The sequence below is a fragment of the Notolabrus celidotus genome, chromosome 7, assembly GCF_009762535.1.
Source record: "Notolabrus celidotus isolate fNotCel1 chromosome 7, fNotCel1.pri, whole genome shotgun sequence".
Lineage (NCBI taxonomy): Eukaryota > Metazoa > Chordata > Actinopteri > Labriformes > Labridae > Notolabrus > Notolabrus celidotus.
The window spans coordinates 27,167,925-27,191,917 of record NC_048278.1 but is presented as its reverse complement, the minus strand read 5'-3'; the positions used below and the strand labels follow the sequence as shown (position 1 = coordinate 27,191,917).

Here is a 23,993-nt window from a genome sequence, read left to right as displayed (position 1 = left end):
CCAGTGAGAGTCTAATTGCCACCCTGGTTCAAACACACACACCCATTCAAGACCTTTGTCTGAACAAAATACAGTCTCTGCAAATTTATGATTTTTAATCAAAAGCAATCTCATCAGAATAGCAAGCTGTTGATTCTAATATCAGTTTCTAGCTCTGCTGATTCTAATACTCACTCCTGAACATCAACAATGGAGATGAATGATGAACACAGAGGAAGTATGGGGAATAGTGGTTTATGCAGGAGCTCATTAAAGAAAGAAGTCGACGGTATCTTTTGTCCTACAAAATTTCAGTGACTTCACTAGACACGGATGAACATGTGGTTCCCAAGAGAAACAACCTAGTGTGTTTGTTTTTCATGCCTCGTGTCTTTTTAGGACACAGTGTTGTTTGACCCTTTGGGTTGCTTTGTGAGGTGATAACAGGACAGATTGTGTGTGTGTGTGTGTGTGTGTGTGTGTGTGTGTGTGTGTGTGTGTGCGCGCCTGTGCGTTTTTGTGGTTAGAAGCTTCTTTATAATACAACAAGTCCATATAGTAAATGCACAAAGACACGCTGAGAGTCCCACTGTGCTCTCAGCAGCCCTGACCTTACGGCACGGATCTCTTGAAGTAACAACAAACAGACTCACTAATTACCTGCTATTGTCTAGATAAGTGGTAGTACACTTATTGGCTTGCCTTCCCACAACTGTCCCCTTATTCTGTTTTCTGTTGCCTTGTTCTCATATCTTGCAGGTGGCAGGACAATTGTCTGCAGAAAGTTTCAAATAGAATCTTGAGAATTCAGGGGGTTCAGCAGGATTTTTGCGGGATTGAGAAAAGGTTCCAGGACAGGATCAGATTTGCTATGAGTTATAGTGCCTCTGATCTGGCCACCGTTCAGCACAAGGGGAAAGGGTGGTGTTGCTATTAACTGTACTCCTTTCCTGTTTAGAGGAAGGGGCTGTACATTCCAGGACACACACTCACACATCGGCACTTCTGAAGCCATATTGTACATGAGCACAAATACTTTATGCACACTATTCAAACAAACTTTATACTTAGTATACATTTTACATCACATACACATGAGTGCGCACTCACACATCTAAATGTATGCGCATGCCTTCCTGCCCCAACACACTCAATGACTCCATCTTCTTCTCCTACTTTGTATCTCTCTCTCTCTTTCTCTTTCACTCCCTTTACTGGAAGGCCACTCTGATAGACCCCTCACAAGGAGAGACACACCATCCCAGCTGATTCCAGTGGGAGTCCTTCAGAGGCAGCACTTCCAGTGGCTTCAGTGCATTAAAGCTTTTACCTTTTGCTTCTAAAGGCATCGGGACAAAAACAGGCCGAGCTCTTTCTCTCCACCAGGGAGGGAGAGAATGCATTGTCTTGTGAGGACACTGATTACTTAGGAATCAGTCATCAATTATTCAAACGATGGCATACTGTATATCCTCCACCTTTTGTGACAAGAAGGCCTTTCAAGGCTGGGAAGTGGAGAGACACACCCTGCTTAGTCCACAAGAATCAATACAGGCCTGGGTAGTTTGCTTTCTCGCTTTCATTCAGTCCGTTTTGCTATTCATACTGATGTGAATTTGGGGCCCTGGCATCACACTTTTGGGAAACCTTGAAGTGCCAGCTGCTGAGAAGGCCACAGGACTAAGGCGGGCCACCATGGAGGCCTGCAGCGTTTGGAAATACGCCCTTTGGCATGTCACTCAGTTCAGTCTGACGCTTTTTTGTCAAGTTCTACTTCGTCCCTTTGGTCTCTCCATTGCCTGTTGTCTTAACTCAGCTGATTAGCTGTAAGTGAGCCTGATAAATGTCCACAGTTCATCTGAAACACCTGGTTCTTAGGGGAATAGATGTTAGAGTTACCTCAAGGATGGAGACAGACGGAAAAAAGGGGACTTTCTCTTAGACCAGTCGAAAGATGGGACCACCCAGAATTTGCATACTTGAGGTTTTTACTTTGCTTTTCTTCCTTGCCTCCACTCAACGGTGTTGCTGAGTTTTCCCTGGACCGAACTTCTGGCATACTTTACACTCCCGCTCCTTAGTCACTGTCACTGAAACACAAAGAGCCCAACACACAGCTTTATGTCCTGTTCCAGACTCTCTGACCTCCTCACTTTGGAAGCCTTCACTGCTTTCCAATATTTGCTAATAGAATATCCTCTTGCTCTGCTACAGAGCCAGAGCCCTTATTTTGAACTTCCACAGACCACAAAAAAATGTCAAGCTCTGTAGGCCAAAAAGCCAATGACACAAATACAGTATTATTTACATCTGATTAGCTTGAGTGGATGTTTGTGGATGTTGCCTTTATTGTCATTTGTTTTGAATATTGCACAGCAGTTCCTCTTACTTTACTCATTTTGTCAAGGTCAGTGTGCATGCCACTGCTGTTTATTTGGGGGCCATTTGGCCTCTCAGAGTTTGCCTCTGTTGCAGCTTGTGACATGAAAGAGAGACGAACATGTGAAGGAGAGAGCAAAAAAAAATCATAAGAGTGAGGAAAAGCACAGAAGGGAGGGAGCGGTGGGAGGGTCGCTGGAGGGGTTGGATAACAATGGCTGGAGTCCAAGGTTGGCTAATAGTATCTGACACACTGCAATTTTGAGGCTTATATCAACATTGTTTTTACAGCTGTAATTAAGCCACCTAATCAGAAGCACATTGGTCGGGACAGTCTGGGGCTGTGAGGGGGCAGACACACAGTGAGCTGTGTTCAGCCCTGCGGCAAGGCAGCAGCACCGCACTGGGCTTGGGCTAGGTGGAGGCCAGCCAAGGGAACTGTGGGTGGGAGAGCATCCTGAGTGTGACACACACACACGCACACACATACACACAGAGCAGTGCAGTGGGAACCAGGGCCATACTGAATGTATATAGCTATGGAGAGAAGTTTTTGCATGTGTATTTAAAGCTATATGTGTGAGCAGAAAAATTTCTGGCACATCTGTACGAATTGTGTTAGAGGCTGTGTGTGTTGCAATAGTCATCTGGTGGCGTGCTTATCTGTGTTTATCAAGTGCTCAGTTATGCCCAAAACTTACTTATGCACGCATGTGTGCTCAAGTGCATTTCCATGTTTGTTCAGTGGACGTTTTATGGTGTGCTTTTTGTGCAAGAAAAAAAAAACAGCTTGCAAATTTGTGTATGAAAGAGAGAGGGGAACATGTGCATGTGTGCGGTCGCCTCAGCCCCACAGAGGTTCACCCCACCCTTGTCAGGGCCCAGTGCCGAGTCACCCAAGTCTCAAATGGCAACAGCACACCGACTGGCCCACACAGACACACACAGGCACACACATATGCACACATATACAGAGCAGGATGCGGAGCTCAGCTGGGGCCAAAGTCAACAGATGAGCTGGTCTGAACTGGCTTGCTGTGTGTTCTGATTGTAAATTGCGCTGGTGATGATTAGAGAACTCCAGCACAGGATGTCGACTCTTAAAACTGTCCAGAGAAAATAATTTTCTACTATGTTCAGGAAACTTTTTTTCTTTCTCTCCTTTACACAGCTCCCCGCACCAACCCCCATCCCTCCCTCTTTAATTTAAACATCATGGGGCTGAATGTAAGGAGGTGGAAGGAGTTGATGTGTAAATTGGTAAAAAAAAACCCCAAAAAACAGACAATTGAGGCTGTTTAGAAGTTCATCTCATCTCTGTGTACAAATAAGGACCCATATATTTCTAGTCATCAACAAACTGTGCCCATGCATACATTTTCAAATATCCCCAAATCTCATGGAGCTGAGGTCACTTCTCTTCCGATAAGGAGTAATTTGAGAACAGCAATATTTCACAGTTTCTCTGTCTGCGTGCATTAACAACTTGACCTAGTTATTTATTTGTGGCTGTCAGAAAGTGGGAAGGAAGATCAATTAGAGTTTGAGAAACAGAGTCAGAGGTTGAGGGGAATGAATGATTGTTTTGCTCGTTACCTCCTACTCACTGTGTTATGATGTCATCAACCTGAGACACACAACACTGGGCGAGTCCAGCTTGTTGTTGTTCTCTTCATCCCCACAAAAAACAAAGTTTTCTGACTAATCTTTCACTGATATTATATCAGGCTTGCTTGATGGACTGTGCAGAACAACAAACCTGGATTCATGGACACCCTTTGATGTAGGGCTGTACGATAAATCGATTTAATCAATTAATCGCATTTTTGGTTTCAGACAATTTAAAAAAAAGAAAATCTAGATTTTCTCTATAACCTTCTCTGCTTCAAGCTAGACATCTAGCTGAAAGTTATACTGCTTTTATTACTATGGTAGTGTCTGCCACTTTGTTAAAGGCACATTTCTAGGCTTGTATTTGTTTTCTGAGGCCTTAAAATTATATTGTGTTTGAATTCAATGTTAGCGAAACTACATAATGCACTTCTAAAGAAAAGTTTACAGTCTAGACTTTTTTTAGGTACATTGTGTGGACATAGGACTATTTAGCAATGTCTTAACAGTCAGATTTTAGACTGAAACGCTTCCTTGCCCACCCCTCCCTTGAAACAACAGTGGCCTTTAATGAAAATGAGTTCCTGTGATGCATAATAAGTATGATACTCCATTTGTCAAGTTTTTACTTTCAAAAAAGGTCTATCAGTACAATGAATATTGTTTCCCATTCCTACCAAGTCTGTTTGGTCACTATGTACTGCACACTGTACCTTTCAGGGGAAATTCAGTTTGCTTTGAAAATTGTATTGATAAAATTAAATCAAAACTTGTTGTTAGTCATTTGTAGATTTCTTTTTTCAGGAGATAACACAAAATCGATTAAAATCGTAAATTGTTTTTTTTTTTTTTTTAAATCAGGGATTTTTATTCCTAGGCCATATCGCCCCCAGCCCTACTTTGATGTTACTTCAGGACCATCAGCCCATACGTTATTGCTTTGTAATATCTACTGCTCTTCTTTATGTTGCTAAAGCCCTTCCACCTCAGTAAACATACCTGAAACCAAAACCACTTACATACGTCTGCACATTGGGTCGGACACTTATGTAGTTTCTCCAACTTTGCACAGTCTATAGCCAGCTGGCAGATTTAGTCCTACATTCTTGCTCCCCTGCTGCGTCACCCAGCTTGGTGACCATGAATGTGTTAGCGACTACCGAGACCTTTCAGCACGTGCTTTGGACTAATTTAGATTTATGACCATTTTAAATACTTTTCCATTCCCTTCCTCTACAGATGAAATCTTTGCTTCTCTGAGTCATATAGCATATAGGTTGATTCATTTCTGAAACAAGGAATGCCTTGGGGAAATTCAAGTCTCAAGGCAAATGGAGGGAATGATGGATTGAGAGAGAGGAAGACAAGATTGTGTGACCTGTGTGGAACAGTGTGTCACTGCTTTCCAAAAGTTTGGCTGTAGTTCCTCTCTCTCTCCCTCTCTCCCACCCCCACAGAAATGTCCAGCTTGATTTAATCAGGGAGGCAGGAGGGAAATCAAACTGGGAGTGGGACCAAAAACCTCCTTATGGGGACAGGCCTGGTCCTGTGACCTAATTGACCCTGGGGGCAGGCAACAAAGACAGCCAGTGAGCGTGTAAACGAGACTGTTTATGTTTTTGCAGTCATGTCTGTGTGTATGTGTGTGACTTGAGGAGGGGAATGAGGCTGGTGGGGAGTAGGGAGGATGTTAATGTGTCCCTCAGGTGGCAGCAACAGCACAGTCACACACAGACTTGTGTTTGACATGAAGAAGGTGGGGAGAGTATTTCCTACCACTGCTCTCTCCTCCTCCTCCTCCTTTTCCTGCTGTGCGGTTCAGATGTTTGAGCCGGCATTAAATTCCTGTTGACAAGCTCCAGGTGGGGACTGGGACACGTTTGCCGTCGCTGTACCCCTGGGCCCTGCAGGAGAGTCATTGTCTTTCCCCGAACATGCCACACCTCTGTCTTCCTTTTGTTCCTTCAATTGTTTTCATCCCTCCCCTCCCTTGCTTCTGCTCCGTGCTCCTCTCTCTTGCCTTTCATGACTGTTTACGCAAAATGACAGTTCCTCCCAAGCTTGCCAGCTTGTGGTTGACCGAAACAAATAAATAAATCTGCGAGGACACACATTCATTCACAAACAGTCTACGCACACCCCACATAACAAGATGAGAGATGGAGAGAAAATGTAAGCTGTGGGAAGAGAAAGTAAATTAAAAACAAATCATGGCATGACTAAGGAATGCAACTGGCTAACAGCAGAGACAACCAACTGAACAATGTCCATGGGATTCTCTGGCTCCCTCATCTGTGTTAAACAATAATCAGGGATCGTCCAGAGTTACCCTCCTGCAGTGTGACTCAGAGGATGTAGACTGTGGATACAAGCCTGCTATTGGTCCAGTTTATCTGACAGAGTTCTCCTCCCCTCCTGCACTTTTTTTGTCACAGGTTCCAAAATCCAAGTAATCAACCTACAGGCTGAACGCTTCGTGCTGCTTTGCAAGAGATTGTGTGGCCCGCTCATGACCCTAAAGCAGAAGAACTGGTTATTGGCCAAGCTGCGACCTCCAGTCTCAAACAGTGTTAATTTTGGCGGCTATTTTAGATTTAGTCTTAGTCTTTAGACGAAAATGTCTGTTAGTTTTAGTGACATTTTAGTCTTTTTGGCCCTTTATAGTTTTAGTCTAGTTTTTGTCGGCGGAAACTCAAAACATTTTAGTCTTTGATTTTTGCCGAAACATCTTCACTCTTTAAATAATTCATGTAGTCGATCAGATGTTGGTATCAAGGTCGTAAACATTTCACTCCTTTAACACTTTTGCTTGTGTAATATCGTTCTTTAAATAATTCAGCCTGTTCCTGCTAAAAAGTCAAAGGAAAACATTCTTAATGTGACCAGTGTGACTGTATTTTGATTCTCTTGACTCACAGAAAAATGCCATGAAAGGGCTGTATTGCACATTTACGACGGTCCCTGAATGTACCTTCAGTGACAGGCGCACTGGACAGACAGTCAGTTCACGGCACTCTGAAATGCATCTGCATCTTTCAACAAGGAGTTGATCAAAACTTACTAAATGTGTCTGATGTTTCACCAAACTGGATTAAATCAAGCTCTACACGCAGAGCTTTTTACGGTGATCGCGGCAACAACCTCAAATAGTAAACAGACGTCCCCCAGTTGTGTCTTTGTCACTAACGCACATGGGGGGTAAAAATCCTCAATAAAGATGAGACAGATGCATGGAGGCGAGGAGAGCTGGTTCACAAAGCACACCTGCTGCAGGTAGAGACCAAGCTAACACTGAGCCCCTCAGATAATTACTCAGCCTGTCACAGGAACACATCACTTTTATCTTTAAAGATGCACAGGGGGGGAAACATGGATTCCGAATGTCCGCCGATCCGCCACTAATGTTTTCGTGTTGTCATCGTCTCGTCAACGAAATCAAAACATATTTTCGGCAGAGTTTTATTATTAGTGAAAGACTTGGGCTCGTCATAGTCTAGTTTTCGTCATGAAAAAAGAGTCGTTGACGAACATTTATCGTCATAATTTCGTTGACAAAATTAACACTGGTCTCAAAATATGAAGCCCATGCGGAAGTGTTGTAAACTGCAGTTCAGCGGAAAACACATACACACCAATTCAAAAAAGACGATCTTTGCAGCATTAATAAACATGTTTACAGCCTGGTTCAAAAAACGGGTTAGGCCTGAGTAGCTACTTTCTCTATCGGCACACACTGTACAGGGGTTTAATTTTTTGCTAATGAGACAGTTCAGAAGATATTAAGAATACGAGTTTTGCCCATTTAAGGACATGACTGACTTGGCTGACAGGCGGGAACACTGTAGCTGTTGGCTAGGAGGCCTAAAGCCCGCCTCTTTACCTCACACTAACTTTAAAGACGTTAGGTTGAGTTCAGCATTTCAAATATGGCTGCTGTCGACGATTGGCTTCAAAACGGCTCTTCAGAAACAGATGGGTGACATCATGGATACTGCGTCCATTATTTATACAGTCTGTGTTATTGACTAAGATAATTGGGTCACAATAACGATATGGAGCGCCAGTTATAGTTTTCCACTGTGTCCCCTTCTTGTCGTAGGCGTTGCAATGGGAAAATTATTCGACTAGTTGGGTACACCTTTTTGTGGTTGTTTATTGGCTGTACCAATCTTTGTGCATTACATAGTGAGACACAATTTTCCTACTTGTTTCAGATGTTTAAATAAATTGGTCATGCTGCTGCCTTTGGCTGCAAAAGCTTTTGAACAAACTTTGCAGCGCACTGGGGTTTGTTCAAGGTCTGACGCCACAAAACCGAACCAATGAGGACGGATAAAGTCTTCATTTCTGCTTGCAGCCATCTCAATATCATTGTGTGTGTCTCTACAGGAAGTAAGCAAAGGGGGCAGGGTGTTAACTTTTGAAGCCCAAGAGGAGTAGCACAGGAAATTAAGGAGAAAATCTCGGTATCCTTTTTAAAATAGTTAGAAACAACACATTTGAATTAATCTATTTATGGTAGCCTCAATGCATACTCAAATATACAGCTGAACAGTTATCTTTACATTCAAGTGTAAGGGCTCTGTCACTGAATCCTAAGCCCGGTGATGCCAAGAAGGACGAGGAGAAAAGACACTTTTTTTCTCTGTGTGGAATTCTAACAAACTCATTCTGCTGACTATCAAGGTAATTAAAATGACTTGAAACTATTAATTCAATTTGGTTAAAGGCCCAATTAAAGTTTACCAACACCTCTTCTTACTGAAGGCATGTTATTTGATTCTCACTGTAACCCAGCCAGGGTTGGCTCTGACAAAGGCCCAGTAGTGTGCAGTATGCACTTAGACAGCAGTCATAGGTCTTAAGGGACATAGTTCGTCTCAGTGTGTTTGTGTGTACGAGAGTGAGCTCAGCGTTCAGGAGAGGGACTTGGACGCGGAAAGACCCAGATTTATACGTTTTGCTCCTGGAATATCCCAGAGATACATTGAAGGCAGCAGGGGGATTTTATAAAAGTCTTCTCTGGTTTCTCTGCTTCAGCATTTTGTCCTAGTGAGGACATTATGTGGTGACAACTGGCATTAAAATACTGCCCCCCTTCCTCTTTTCCCATTCCCATTCTCGTCAGTCTCTTGCTTAATTCCTTTCCAGACTGCTGTTTCTTCCTTAAAAACAGGGTTACAGCCAAGTCACAGATATACAATGGAACAGTTAATACAGCATGACTCAAATCAAATTTGAATGCCACTGATTAATTGAACAATGTTCTTCATGAAACCAATAACATGCAGATGTTGCAACGTCTGTCCTGACATTGTTCTTTGTCACATCCTGCTCCAACAAATAATGAGTCTTTCCCTCTTAGATATGTTGCTACTTCTACCATTACAGCGAGGGCTTCATTTCAAAGGCTTTTTCCTTGAAGCTAAATACTCATCTTATTCTAATGGTACTCCTGAGAACAGACCGCTTATCCTGATATGAATTGAAAATTCACTAAAGGAAGCAGCCATGGCATGAAACTTGAAGCACAAAACGTAGAGAGGTTTGTAATACTTGAGGGGCAATGCAGAAATATTTACTCTAAGTTCCAGTTTAATACGCATATAAGCAAGGTTTACACATGATATGTTTGAGTGTGAGAAAAAAAAAAGCTGGAGGGGAGATGCTGTCAAAACTAGAATACATAACCTCGTAGGAGCTTGTTTTATTATGCGACTCCTGTGTGTGCCTGTGCATGGGAATGTGTGTGTTCATGTGTGTTGTGTGTGCTTCGCTGAAGACGGATTAAAACTCAATTCTTGACTCTGGTTGCTGTTTCCACTGCACCATAAAGAAATCATTTAGGTCAGAGGAAATGATTAAGTGTTAATAATATCGTGCCAGTTCTCTCTCAGTGGATATGGATGTCAAAGTCAGCTGGAAGACTAAAATGGTCTGTTTGGGTGGCTGACTAGATGTGAAACCACATGAGTGTCCTTGAGACTAGCTAGTTCTTTAGTGTGTCTGTGCTTGTGTGTCTGGGCAAGTGCGTGCTTCAGAATGTGTGTGTGTCTCCACCAGCTCTGGCAGGAACTCGGGAAACCACTGGGAGCTCCTCCAATAGTACCTAGTGTGGACTCATTTGTTGACTCAGTGATGGTTAGAGGGGCCAGGGTTGCCATCTTAACACTAGCACAGCCAAGTGGGAGACAGACAGACACACACATACTGAGAAAACAACATCAAATAGTGCTTTTAAGAGGCTACAGTGTATAGCTGGAGTGCAGTCTGCCTCCTCCTCATGGTAATCCACAGAAGTTTCATACAATTTGAATGACAAACTACACTGACAGCCAAAGGCCAAAGGGGCGCTTTTGGTTGAGGAGAGAAGAGAGACTGGGACCAGAGCTGTATTGCAGTTCAGGTGTGCTGTGAAACTCAGGATAAAACCACATGCCTTTTCTCTAGTTGCTCTCCTTGACTTTAGGCCTTGAGAAGGACTCTGTTTTCCCTTACCAAAAATGGTCTGGGGTGCAAAAGAAGCTGCGATTCACACATAGCTGACTGTGTTATTTTTAATTTATTGAACAAAGCCTCAGCTGTGGAAGTCATCAGAGAGATTCAGGCGATTCAAGCGTACTCTAGCGCAGCCCGGACTTTGTATTAATAGTTAAAACTCGACAGCACAATTGGATCACCAAACCAAACAACACTTAGGCCTCAGTACCAGTCAGCTCTCTGAGTCTCTTGTTTTACACTCTGTCTCCTTAGTGGTTGTCTACAGTGAACAGGATGCCTAAAGGCTCAGCACTGAAGATGTAAAGGTTCAGGAGTATTAAATATTACAAGATCTCAACAAAATGAGATGGTGTAATTGCATGGATTAGTAATCTTCATTAACATTTCAGTGATTTCCATTTGGGTATTGCAAGTGGTAAAAATGTATGCATATCAAGTAGTTACTAATGTTAATTTTCACCTCTCATATTTGTTTTTACTTATCATGCTGTAATGAGGATCATCAGGGAGTCTATTGTTTAATAGGAAGGGCAGATGTAATTTCAGCACACCGTGTTAAGACACAGGGAGTTGCATCTGGTGAATGGTCAATATCCTCGATCGATGCTGTTCAAATTTGGGATGCCATAGGGCCTGACAGCTATGAATTGTATTATTTTGGGCAGAGTGAGGAATGGAAGGAGTGGGATTGTTATGTTGTGGGAATTTAAGCCCAATATTTATTTTGTGTACACAGACGATTTTGAGTTTTGGGGATGAGGCATCTGTTTTTGGGTCAAACCACTGCAGGCACATAAAACTTTAGCTCTTAAATTCTGTAACAACTACACATATAATTTAGAATTGTTCAACACCAGCTGCAGAAGGCTTTTCCTTTATTACTGCAGTTTCTGAAAAAATACAGTTTGTGTTTGTTAGGGACTTGTGATTAAATAATGATAACTTTCTTCATGTTTCCACCATCTTTAGGAATGAGTTAATTTTCTTAAGCAGAGATATAAGACTGAAGTATTCCAATGTACTCTAAATTGGAAAAGAAGACAATTAGGCTGGCTTGTGGCTGTCAGTCAACCCACTGTTGCAAGGTGTTCTATGAGGTGAAATCAAGCAGGAGAACTAGGGGAGAGGTGGTGAAGTGAGATGGAGAGGCCAAGCAGCCAAGAGGCTACACTAGAGTAGCCGAGTGCTGGGGAGGGAAACACCATTGTACTGTTCGTTTGGAGACATTCTGTCAAAGCCGGCCCAGGCTGACACCTCGGATCACAGTTTGATAGACGGAAGAGTAGCTCTCGCTGACTAGGTCCTATTAAGGTGGATGTTTTCAAAGTTTGGACTGGGCACTGGGGAAAAAATAGGAAGGACACAGAGGGGAAGTGGAGCCTGAGCGGAGCTGACATGCTTCAAGACCCACTTCCCCAAACGCACAGTCGGGGGTCAAATCACTTTCCTTTCCTCACCCAGTCTGGCTTGGTGTCCAACTTACTGAATGTGTAAAGGAGAGAGAGCTGTAGATAGTCACACAGTGCTTCAAACACTCTCACTCACACAGCCACATTTGGGGAAAAACACCAATATTATGCACATACACAAAGCCAAACTACAAAGCATGCATGGATGCATATTACAGATGTTTGCAAGCGTTCATGCAAGCACACATGCACACAGATAGACATATCTGCATATGTAGTTTTGCATTACACTGTGACAAAACAAGGTTGTGTCCGGTAGGATTAGTGAACGTAGGATTCGGTGCAAGACTGTTTGTACCCTACTGCAGCCCCCTCTCCTGGATCAATGCACTCCTGCTGTCACAGTGCAATGAGCAGGCAGATGCAGCCAAGAGAGGCCTGCTAGCCCTGCAGAGGCACAAGAGCATTGAGAGGTGGTGGAGGGGGATGGATGTAGGGGGCAACGCTTGAATGTCTGTGTATGCGCACCGCTAGTCGTCAGAGAAGGGGCGAAAGCAGACACACTGCACCTTGACCACCTATTATGAAGCTCTTTGCCGCGATGTCAAGTGAAAGTAAGTTAATTGGGTGAAGCTGTAGAGCATGTTAGGGCGGTGGTTGAGGGCTCGCAGGCTTGACAGTTGAGTGTCAGCGGGACCCAGTCAAGTGTGGCTGAGAGACAGAGCCCTGTCACCGGGCCTAAAGCAGGGCCGCTGGGGCTGTTAGGGAGAGAGACCAACCCCTCCCTCTACACCCACCCACACACACACACACATACACACACACACACATATGCACTACCCGCTGCACACATTTACACGTATACCCAATTACATTCATTCATCCCCTCCGGAGCACGCCCACTCTCTGTCACAGATACAGGTTATTTTAGACATTTAAGTGATTACCTTTTCTCAAGTTAAAGACTTTACATGCTTTGTTTCTCACAAATGTCCTTGATGATAAAGTGACATTTGTAATTGCCCATTAATCTTTGACTAAAATTTCAACTGTTTTTGTTTTTGTTTAGGTTAGTTTTTATTCAAAATATATTTACATTTAAGAAACAAAATGCTCAGTGCAGACGTTGGTGCATACGGTACACAAGTGAAAGACAGATAAGAATGCTTTTATTTTCAACTTCTATCTATTATAATTAATAATGATGACAATTATTTGAAATCCTTTTTGAAAGGAATCATATAAAAAAATTATAAAACACATACTGTGTACTGTTTTAAAAGAAAACTCAAAAATATGAGATTTTTTGTGTCAAATTAATCAATCAATCCTAAAAATGGTTAATGTGTAATACATCAGCTAATGACACAACTTTTTTTTATACTGCTAGACCTTAATAAAATACTTATTACACAGTCTTTCTCCTTCATGTGTTTACTAATTTAATGGTAGTAAGCAGGGGACCTGACAAGTTATTGACAGACCTGAGCAGAACTTGACGAGAGAGGCCCCAAATATTCAGCGTTAAGTGATTCCCTGGGGAGGGTTATAGAGCAGCTTTACAGATAGTGTCGAAGGGTTGCAGGGATGCCCATTTATCTTCCTAAAGCTCACATTCAATCTCCATCACACTGTCAGATGGAAATGAGACTCGCTTTTGTACCATTCACAACCCCAGAAGTGCTTCTCAGTGATCCTCTCACAGTATGACAAAAACGACTCTAATTAGAGGAGATTGAATGATAGATGAGAGGAAAATGGCTGTGGCCCCGAGATCATTGTGTTTAACACCATGTTACATGGCTGTATGGCTGTAATATTTGTGCTGAGCAGTGTGGGGATCAAGCATGGCAGCAGATCCCCTGCTATGGGTGTCTCAACATACTCAACGATCCATAATGTGGGCCTTATGAAACTGATGGGCCAGAACACAGTCTCTATTCTGAAAGGCACAAAGCATTTGACAAGGTTGTTAGGACTTTGTCCTGGCTACAGTCACCGATTAGGCTAATCCTGTGGATTTGTGTTTAAGTATCTAACAGTGCAGAAGCATAAAAAAGACATTCAGAGCTATGTACAAAAATTTAAATCTACATGCTCTGTGTAAAGGTGTTTTTTAAATGATCAGTTTAGTCAAAAAGTAATGAATGAATTTATTGAATGTATTTTTTATCAAAATTTAGGCAGTTGACTTTAGGATGTTTGGGATATGGCCGATCAAATCCAAGCCTGCAGCTAAATACAAGCCCTTCGACTCTGAATGAACTACCACTTGCCTCAGGCAGACCTGAAATAAATAATTATGTTAATTTGATTATCCTGCAAATAGTACAATATTTATAAAGTAACACAGCTCACTATGCCACATTGCTGAATTTTATTGACGACATTGGTTATAAAAACATTCAGTGCAAAAAATAGCTGTAATCGATTCACTCCAGAAGTCCTCTAATTGGTCTTTTGGACCTACTGAGCGTTTCATATAAAGCGTGCATTTATCCTTCCAGTCTTAACCTCACGAGTATTACCTAAAACCTGAGCTTCATCATAATGCACTCAGATTCACTTTTAAAATCGAATTCCTCCAACATTTCTACCATTGTTCATATGTTCGGCCCCTGTCTGATTCGTCTTCATGACTCCCGACTCCTCTAACAGCTTTGTAAACTGTTTAAAGGACCATTACGTCTCCTTACTTCCTCTCTCATAATGGGTTAAATGTTCTATAAGCAGTTAAGTTAAAAGGCTATTTGCGGTCAGGTTGAGAACAGAGAGATGAAATACTTTTTCATTCTCACATCTGTATTCTATTCATTTTCATAACCCAGATATTAATGGACTCAACTTTATTGAAATATTTAAAATATATATATCCGCCTCAGTTTTACTATTTTCACAGTGCATGAGATATTTACATGAGAGTTACAATCTGCCATAATAAACAGCGAAGCTCATTATTAGTAATGATTAAAACAAATATATATACATATATTAAAAAAAAATGTGTGGACAAAAACAGTAACAGGTTTCTGACCAAAAAAACCATTGCTAAATAGTGTTAATAATAAGGCACTATCTTATTTGATCCTACTGCTTAAAAAATTAAACTAAAATATTTGTGCTGTAATTAGAGGGAAGGTTCATGGCAACAATACAGTGCTGTGACATTTTCTTAATTCCATAACCATTTAAACATTTCAATGAATGTAATTATACAGAAGTGGAAATGTCACAAGGGACCATTTTCTCATTTTCCCAATCTATTGTAATTAAAAAAAAAAGATAAGTTTGGAGTCTAATTTTTCAAAGTTCCTCACAAAGCAAAAGGAGTGAGAAAATCAATAAGCCATTTTAGTCTCTATCTATCAAAGCGGATTCCTTCTTGTCTGTTTTAAAGTGGGGATGTGGCACTTTAATAGGATAGCGCGAGGCTGTTTGAAATGTATGCCAATGATTCCTGTCATTTCATGGCAGCCCGGCCATGGTTCACTGAGCGCCCACTTCTCCCCTGTCAGCTCAACTGAAGACAAGCATTTAGTTGCAAACTTTGAGCAGGTTGCACAAACCAGAAATGATGTGACTGCTACTTCCAATCCCCTTACTTCTCTTTCATGCTGCAATGCCACTGGCGGTCAAAGAAAGGGGAGAGGAGTGTGCTCTCCCTCATTTAACTGAAGAACATGCTGATTTAGTAAAAAGCTTAAAGGTGAATAGACTAAAGGGGGGTGGAAGTGACAAGAAAAGAGAGGTTGGGGAGGAGAGGAGCGAAGGAAAGGAGATCAGCTAAGAGGAAGTCAAAGGTTATCAGTTGACCTTTTGTGTCATATGTCAAACTACCGAGGTACTTGCTTTGTTTAGTTTGTCGTCATACTAATGAAGCCAAACACCCCACTTAGGTTTTTATAGTTTTTTATATAAATAATCTGTTATACAGAGACCACAGGACCACAGCTTTCATATTTTCATGCATGGCCAGCATCAGTTTTCAGATATTGATATAATGGCCCAGCTACACATTTGTTACAACTCCTGTGTCTTATCACTTGGCCAGTAAGTCAGTATCAAGTAGCCCTGCTGGCTAGCTGACAGTTTGTGAGCATCAAGGCCACGGCCCTGTATTTTCTGCCTTGTAGCACACCAAAGTAAAATCGCTTGTCAGGCCGAGGTGTCTGTGAGCTGACAAGATGCCCCAGTGACATTTCAGCTCGAAAGAGCAAGTGTCTTGCAACCGAATGGTCAAATATCAGAGAATAGGTCAAGCAGGGCGGAGCTGAGTGCTATCCGGAAGGCCAGTCTCTACCAAACGCCAAACGCCCCCTTGACTTTGACAAGTGCGACTGCTGGGGGGTCAGCGAGGGCAACGAAGGGGTGGCTGTGCGACGGAACAAAGTGATGTTCTGTTGGGCATGGCCAGACAGTGTGCACCTTATTGGCTTCAAAAGGGAAAAGACATTGACATTGATTAATCTTCTTAACCCCCTTGAACATGACGAGAGTGGTGGGGAGCGTAGAGTAGAGGGGGTTTGGCAGCCCCGTAAGATGGGCCACTCCAGTGGTTTGTACGGAGCATGGCCCCCTGAAATGTACTCTGACATTCATTAGAATATCTTTGACACCTATCATGGGGGAGCCAGCAAGGCTAGAGGAGAAGAGCACCGTCTCCAGCGATAGCAGTCGCCAAAATCTTTTACATAGAGTCACGAGGAATCCTGACTAAGTTGCCAATGGACATTAATCTTAGAAGACCAAACATTTGTTTGCTGTGTAAAGATATTTTATTAAACTATATTCAACTGTGAGAAAATTAATTAGAACTCAAATTTCAAAAGACTTTGAAGATATTTTGTTTTTGTTTTGCCATATTTATGCACAACTGTCTATAGGATAGGCTCCAGTGGACTTTTGGCATCCATGCACACAGATGATTTGAGTTTTGAATGAAACAAAGATGCACCTGTAAATGCCTTTGCACAGTGTAAGGTGCCAATTCAAATGGCCAATTGATGTAAAAAAAAATACTGGAAACCCTCTTCCTTTAGCTGAGGCCTTTGTGTTTTTGTGTTTTCTGCTGTTTTCTTGTTTTTGTTGAATTTTAATGGAAAGAGAAAGAGAGAAAGAGAGAGCGAGATAGAGAAAGTGAGAGAGCATGTGTCAAATTCTTGACAGCCATCAAGGCAATACGGTGGTGCTGACATAAATATTTAACACTGAGGGGCAACCTACAGCATGTCATGTCACGGCCGTGATTAGGGTGAACGGTGACCCCCTCTCATATAACATGGTTTCATGTTGGAGAGTGGGGGGGGGGGTGGGTGGGCATGTGTCAGGGCTTCATAGGCACCCTATCAGAGGACGGACGATGCTCCTTTTAACCCTCATTTCCATAAAGCCATTCCTTTGGAACAGTGTTCCCCAAAGGTCTCAACTCCCCACCTGCTTATTCCCCTTTTCCAGTTGTGCAGAATCCTTGCAGAGTGAGCTGCCTCTGAGACTACACGATCAGGTCTGTTCCAAGTGTGTTTATATGTGCACGTGTGTATGTGTGTCACTCTACTTGACATCAGACCTCTTAAGAGCCTGATGTTGTAGGTCCAGGGAGAAGAGCTGTTTATCATTCAGCCTACATCATTTGGTTGTTTCCCATCGATTGGTTCAAAAATGTTTTTCCAATGTTATGTCATTGTTTGCCAGCCGTCAAGGGTGAGCCCCCTGTGAATAATTCCAACCTTAATTGGAAAGAAATCCATACGTGGAACTTCACTTGCACACAGGTTCACAGTACCTTGAAGAAACAATTACAAAGCTCAGAGAGATAATCGATGGCTAAGCCTTGCCATGAATGTCACCAGATAAAACTGATAGGGCCTGTAGTATTAACATTTATAAATGGCTTCAACCAAAGTGTGAAGGAAATAAGGTACAATTAAAGATGCCAGAAATGCAGGGAAGGAGATGTCGGCAGACAAATAGCTGCAGTACAAGCCCTGATGACCTTAGAACAAACTTTTAATCCACATAAAGTCTCTTTTTCTCTAACCTCTATTTCTTATATGCTCTTTCTCTGATTTACCCTGCAATTTAAAAAAAAATGTAAGAGTGGCACATTCCATACAAGCTATGGGTGTAACAATACACTCAGCTTAATAGATGATAGGTTACATGATATTGGGTTCAGAAAAACAGTGAGACAAGATGATATTTAAACACTATCTTTTATAAAACTTTAAAGATGAAGTATATGAATGAAAACAGTCTTTCATTCAAACTAAAGTCACAAAATGCAGATCAATGCAGGTCTTTTGAACTGTTGTGAATAGTCATCTTGTAATGAAATCTCTTTTAGTGTTCATCTGTCATCTTCTAACATAAAAAATAAATGCATTCATTTGAATACACTTACAAACATGTGGACATCTTATGTTTCTGCCTTTGTCAGAATAGCAAAAATAAAATTGTAGCATAACCAGAATGGGATTCATTTTCTTGATACAAGATACTGCAGTGAAGAAGTGACCTCAAGGTTCATAGAGAGGTTCAAGTTTTAATGATAGAGCGTTCACGTAACTGCGCTCCCACCTGTGTGCATACTGAGTGAGAGGAGGGACAGAGAGCTGCTGACTGAGAACACTTCAAGCAGCCTCCGTGTAAATAAGTGAGAACGTCCTGATAGTGTAAAATAGTGTGCTTTTTCATAATAACAAAAGAGGTCTGGATCCCGCCGACATTGACGTTTCTCTCTGATTCCGTTTTCTCTTCTGACAATCTTCATCAGCAGCACGTTTTATAAAGTCGCACAAACAATTCTGTCATCACAACACAGAGCCTTATCTATGGACGGCTGTCGTTTATGATGTGGGAAAATACGGGAGTACCAAATGACATCTGCAACATAAGGCTGCACAATAAGTTATAACAACAGTGTATTTAACAAGAGATGTCACACTGCAATCATTGTATTAAGAAGAGGTGTAATCGGCGGACCCCTTCTCTTACTCTCTATCTTTTCTATCATCTACAGGGGTTACAGATGCTGCCCGTATGCAAGTACTGACTGCATACTAGTTTAATGATTTTTGATGCCGATTGTATTCGTGGGTAAAAAATAAATAAATAAATGCAAAAATGGACAGCAATCTTAGTTAATGAATCGTCACTTCACTTGAGCAGCAAATGTTTGACAGCTCTTTCCTTTTTACCCTTGAACCTCTTTTGTGTATACAGTGTTTCTTTATATTACTCATACAAGACATTAAAATGGTCGTAGAAAGGGGCTGACAACATCATATTCCTCTTTGCATTCTCTGAACACACCTTCACCTTGATTCAACTATATAACTCGATATTTAGATGTAGAGTAGAGCTGTGCGATATTGAAAATTATGTTATAGTGATAAAATCACATCAGTTAATATCGATAATTATCAGGATAAATATTAAATCATTATTTATTGTAAATTTAAACACAGATTTTTCTACTGAGTGAAAAGTGAAGAAACCTGACGGTTTGTTAGCTTGTATCTGGATTTAGTTTTCTGATAAGCTTCTTGAATCCATCATTTCTGACAGTGGTAACAGGAAGCAGGTCTTTAGTGTAAGATGAGATTTTTGTGAAGTTTTAGTTTGTAGATTCTTATTTATCTCATGTTGAGATAATTTGCATAATTTGGTTTAAATTAACAACAAACATATATCAAATTGTGTACTGTGTGTCAGTTTATAGAGTATTGTTTTGAGTTGTGCACTTACCTTTAATATTACTAAGGGTTACGGGGTAGTGATATTCTTTCCCACAGTACACTGAATGCATCGCGGTTATTCAGTTGCAGTTGTACTATGGTCGTGGTGGACATTTAACGTGTTAGAAATGCACAGCAGAAGTTATCTCCATGCTCTTCCTTTACCCACATCCTGATAGTATAATTAATGGAGTGTATTAAGTTAATAGTTAACCCAGAGACGACAATGTCAGATTAACGACTATGCTTTGAGCTGCTTGGTTTTGAGTTTTCTTCCGTTCCGCTGTCGCTGGTCTCAGCTGTGTTTACATTCTGCTCCAAATGTCTTTAAGCCCGCCTACCTCTCACCCTGCGACATGATTGCCTGTTCAATGAAGTCTTCTTCTTCTGTCTAATGTTGGGTGGAGACTAGAATTTAAAGCTCATTAGCCCCCCCCCTCCGCCCCCTTTCCAGTGGTTTGGGGCTGTAATCACAGGTTTATTTGTATCGAACAGTTGTTATATTGAGAAAAATTATATCACAATAATTATCATTATCTAATTATTGCCCAGCCCTAAGTAGAAGGGAGATAGACAGAAACAAGAAAAGAAAAAAAGACATTTCTTTACTTGATTCCTTCTAATGCAACAGTCCACAGATGCATCATTTTTGAATTTATTGAGGGTTCACTAAATGTACTGTAAGTCAGCATGTTCATATTAAAAGCACATCAAAAAGTTCCTGCCTTAGTTTACCTACATTGTAAACCTGACCACAGTCTTCCTTTGATACAGTGTCTGTATCTAAGTTGCCTCTAACTAGACAAAAGTCTTGTGTTTGGATAACAAAAGAAAAATGTTATCAGCCACCAAAGCAGGACAGAAGCTCTTGACACTGTATAGTTTACCTTCAGCACTCGGGAGTTTACTCCTTTTCCAGTAGGCTGAGCTGATAGCTCTTCCGGTAGATGACATATTACACCAGTCCTGTGGTCATGCCCAGGCTCCAGCTCTCTAGTTCTTTGTTCAGTCACAAATCATACTGTGGGCTCCCTTAAGTGCATCTGTGTTTGTTAAGTGCCCAGACCATAGACCGTGGTGTTAATCCAATTTGCCCTTAACATTTTTTTTCCAGCAGTTGCCATGTGGTTGGGTGGTTAAAGGAGGATAGTGACACACCTGGGAGAAAGTGAAATAACTCTCCCAAGGTACAGGAGAGGGATGAACTTGAAACAAACAACACGAGAGGGGATGAAGATGGGTTGTGAGTGCTGTTACCTGTCCCTGTAGTCGTTTACACTCACACACACACACATACAGAGGCACACTCACACACGCATCGTCACATTTAGTGAGAGACAAAAGTCTCTGATTAAATTTTAATGGGAAGCCTTTTTAGGCCAGCCCTATTGTCTTTCCCATTAAAGTCTCAGGGATACTGGTATCTCTCTAGTGAATGGTGACAATAGAAGGCCCTCATATACTCTCCTCCCCTCCTCTCTAGCAGGGAGACGGAAGTGGGATGTTATTATTATTTCATGCCTCAGAAGAGTCCAGCGCTCACTTTAGGGCTTGGTCACAGCGGTTGAGCATCCTGCTCAGGGAATGCTCTGAAAGGTGCTCTGAGTGCACTGACTATTGTTCACTTCAGGTTGTGTGCCATTTTCTTACATGCCCCTTGAGCCGGAGAGAGGCGTTATTTCAGCCTTGTTTCGCATGGTAAGACAAGGAGAGCATTTAGTGCTCCAGAGGAGGTCAAAGGTGAGAGGCAGAGTATCAGACAAGTAAACTGTGAGTCTTGTTCACAAGGCCTAAATTGCTGTAGCAATATGAAAACCATGAGAAATTTAATGTTTAGTAAATTTAACAGTTCAGTTTACAAGCTTTGACATATTAGACAGGCCAAAGCCTTTATGGAAGTAGTTGGGGAAGTATTTATAAGGATTTCTTGACTTAGTTCTAGACAGTCAGGAACAAAATGCAGTTAAAAACAAAACTCCAAAGCTTCATACTTTCAATACAAGTCTGATTAACATATTAATACTGATCTTTGACCATAATATCAAACACTTTAAGGAAGAATAATTTATTTTCACCTTATCATGAAAAACTGTTGTAAAACAAAAAAAAATCCGAAGTTATGTCTAAGTATCTGCAGCCTCCTTTCCTTTGACATCCCTCTAAGAGTAAACCTTCCTTCTTTGCCAACAAAGAGGCCCTGGATTAGCCTTGTTTCACTGATTTCATGAGGAAATGAAGATGCTTCAGAGAAACCTGTGCACTCAACTCTCCTAGATTTATGTCATCAATTTTGTTTCACTCAAGGCTTTGCTACTGTAACAACATGCATGGATCAGACAAATGCCTTAGACTTTAGATTATCAAATACTTTTAGGAAAACATCCTTGCATTGCCTTCTCTTCTCTCTCTTCAAAGTCCTCCTCACCCTTTTTTTTTTTTTGAACTGTCCATGCTCCAGAACATGTGATAAAAGTTTACTGATGTTTACATCTGAGGTTATGGAGCACATTTTGTTCATGACATAACTGTTGGAATTGAATGCATAGAATATGTGGGCACTATGAGAGAGAAGGGCTTTGTGAGGTAAAACTGGGGTATATAATATATTTACTTTTTAAATCTGAACAGAGTTCTACTATACAACAATACAGCATAATGTATGGGCTAATGGCTTGTAGTGGATGGTTCTAGCTGTCACTGTGAATAATCAGTCCTGTTAAAGGTAGCGGACACATTTTCTTTCCTTCAAATGTGTTTTCATTGACATGTGTAAGATTGTGTCAGATAACAGTAGCAACAATATTTTATATCATACATAGGGCTGTGTGATAATTTGGTAACGGTAATTATCGTGATATAATTTTTCTCAATATTACACCCCCCAACTGCTAGAAAGGGAAGGGACGCTAATGTGCCTTAAACGCTAGTTGCCACCCAACATTAGACAGAAGTAGAAGACGGCATTCAACAGCAAATCATGTCGCAGGATAAGAGGTAGGTTTCAAGAAGCTTATCAGAGGACGAAATCCAGATAAAAGCTAACAACTTTCACTTAGGACCAAAAATCTGCCTTTTAATATAGATTTAATAATGATTTGATATTTATTGTGATAGTTATTGATATCGCCCAGCTCTAACCATACATCTTCACAGGATTTTTACACCTTGTCCCTGCAGTTATAAGAAAATCAGCAGAGAAAAACAAGTTTCTCACTTGTGTATGGACATTGAATTATGATGTTTTTTTGGCACTTTTAGATTTAAATAGATACATATAACTATTTCCACCCACTTTTATTTATATGAGTTTTATGTATTTATATATTTTTTAATCTTGAGCTCTGATGTACTCAGAAGTGGGTGTAAGTACAATGAGACTCTTTAAAACCAGTCAACTTTTCTGTATGTGTTAGCATATTCGGCCAATAAACCAGATTCTGTTTTTTGTAATCTCAGAGAAAAGTGACAGACTGCTCTCCTGTTGATCAAGGAGTCATTATTTAAGGTATTCATGACAAGAAAACTGTTGTTTTCTAATATACTTACAGGATCATAATCAAAAACTTGTTTTTAAATTGCATAGAGTACAGTATAAATCATTGCCTAAAACCAGATGTGACTAAGCCCTCAGTGTAAATGCTGAATTATAAATGTATGTATATATTCCTCTCTTACAACCTTTCAGCAGCTGTTGTGTAGGGAGTTGGGATTGTTAGGTGTCCGCGCATTCTGGAGACATCTGAGGGTATAATTAATGAAAAATAGACTCGCGGTGACCTTTGAGCTAAGTGATTGACACAGATAGACAGTTACAATCTCCTAACCTTCAGAAATGTCAAGATAAACCTAAACTGTGTGGCTGGGCCTGCTGACACCTGTCCTCCCTTCTCTCCTGGCCTACTATGCCACAGTATGAGCCTCCTGATGTTTACTATCACCATATTGATTTGTTTGTGAAGAGGCTGTGGTGCACATTAAATATTCACAGCTTGTTTTTTCCCTTTCACCATCACTTTATTCTAAAAAGCAATTTGTCTCCTCGACTCTTTATAAGTCATGTTCCGCTTACAAGTTGTAGAAACATGAAGGCAAATCCTTTCCACCATTAATTTTTAAATCTCTATTCTTTTGAATCTCTAAATCCCTTTATCTCCTTTGGCAGTTAGCTCATTTTGTCTGGAGCAGTGCTTCAAATAATAATGTGAGAAGAGCCCCCTCACACTTACAGTTCTGATAACTATCACTGTCTGTGCTCTTACTCTCTACTCTGAGGTAGTTCATAGGAGGGACTATCCCGTCCACCCTTGTAATTGATTCATAGGATCATGCTATGATTTTTCCACACTGAAAATATCAAAGACTGATGTTATCACAGCCT

The 23,993-nt window shown here is 41.1% G+C and overlaps 1 long non-coding RNA gene across 5 annotated transcripts in view; it reads left to right on the top strand.

Annotated features, from left to right (window-relative positions):
* Positions 1-23,993, top strand: part of LOC117816401 — a 73,066-nt gene that overhangs the window by 21,146 nt on the left and 27,927 nt on the right. The window lies entirely within an intron of this gene.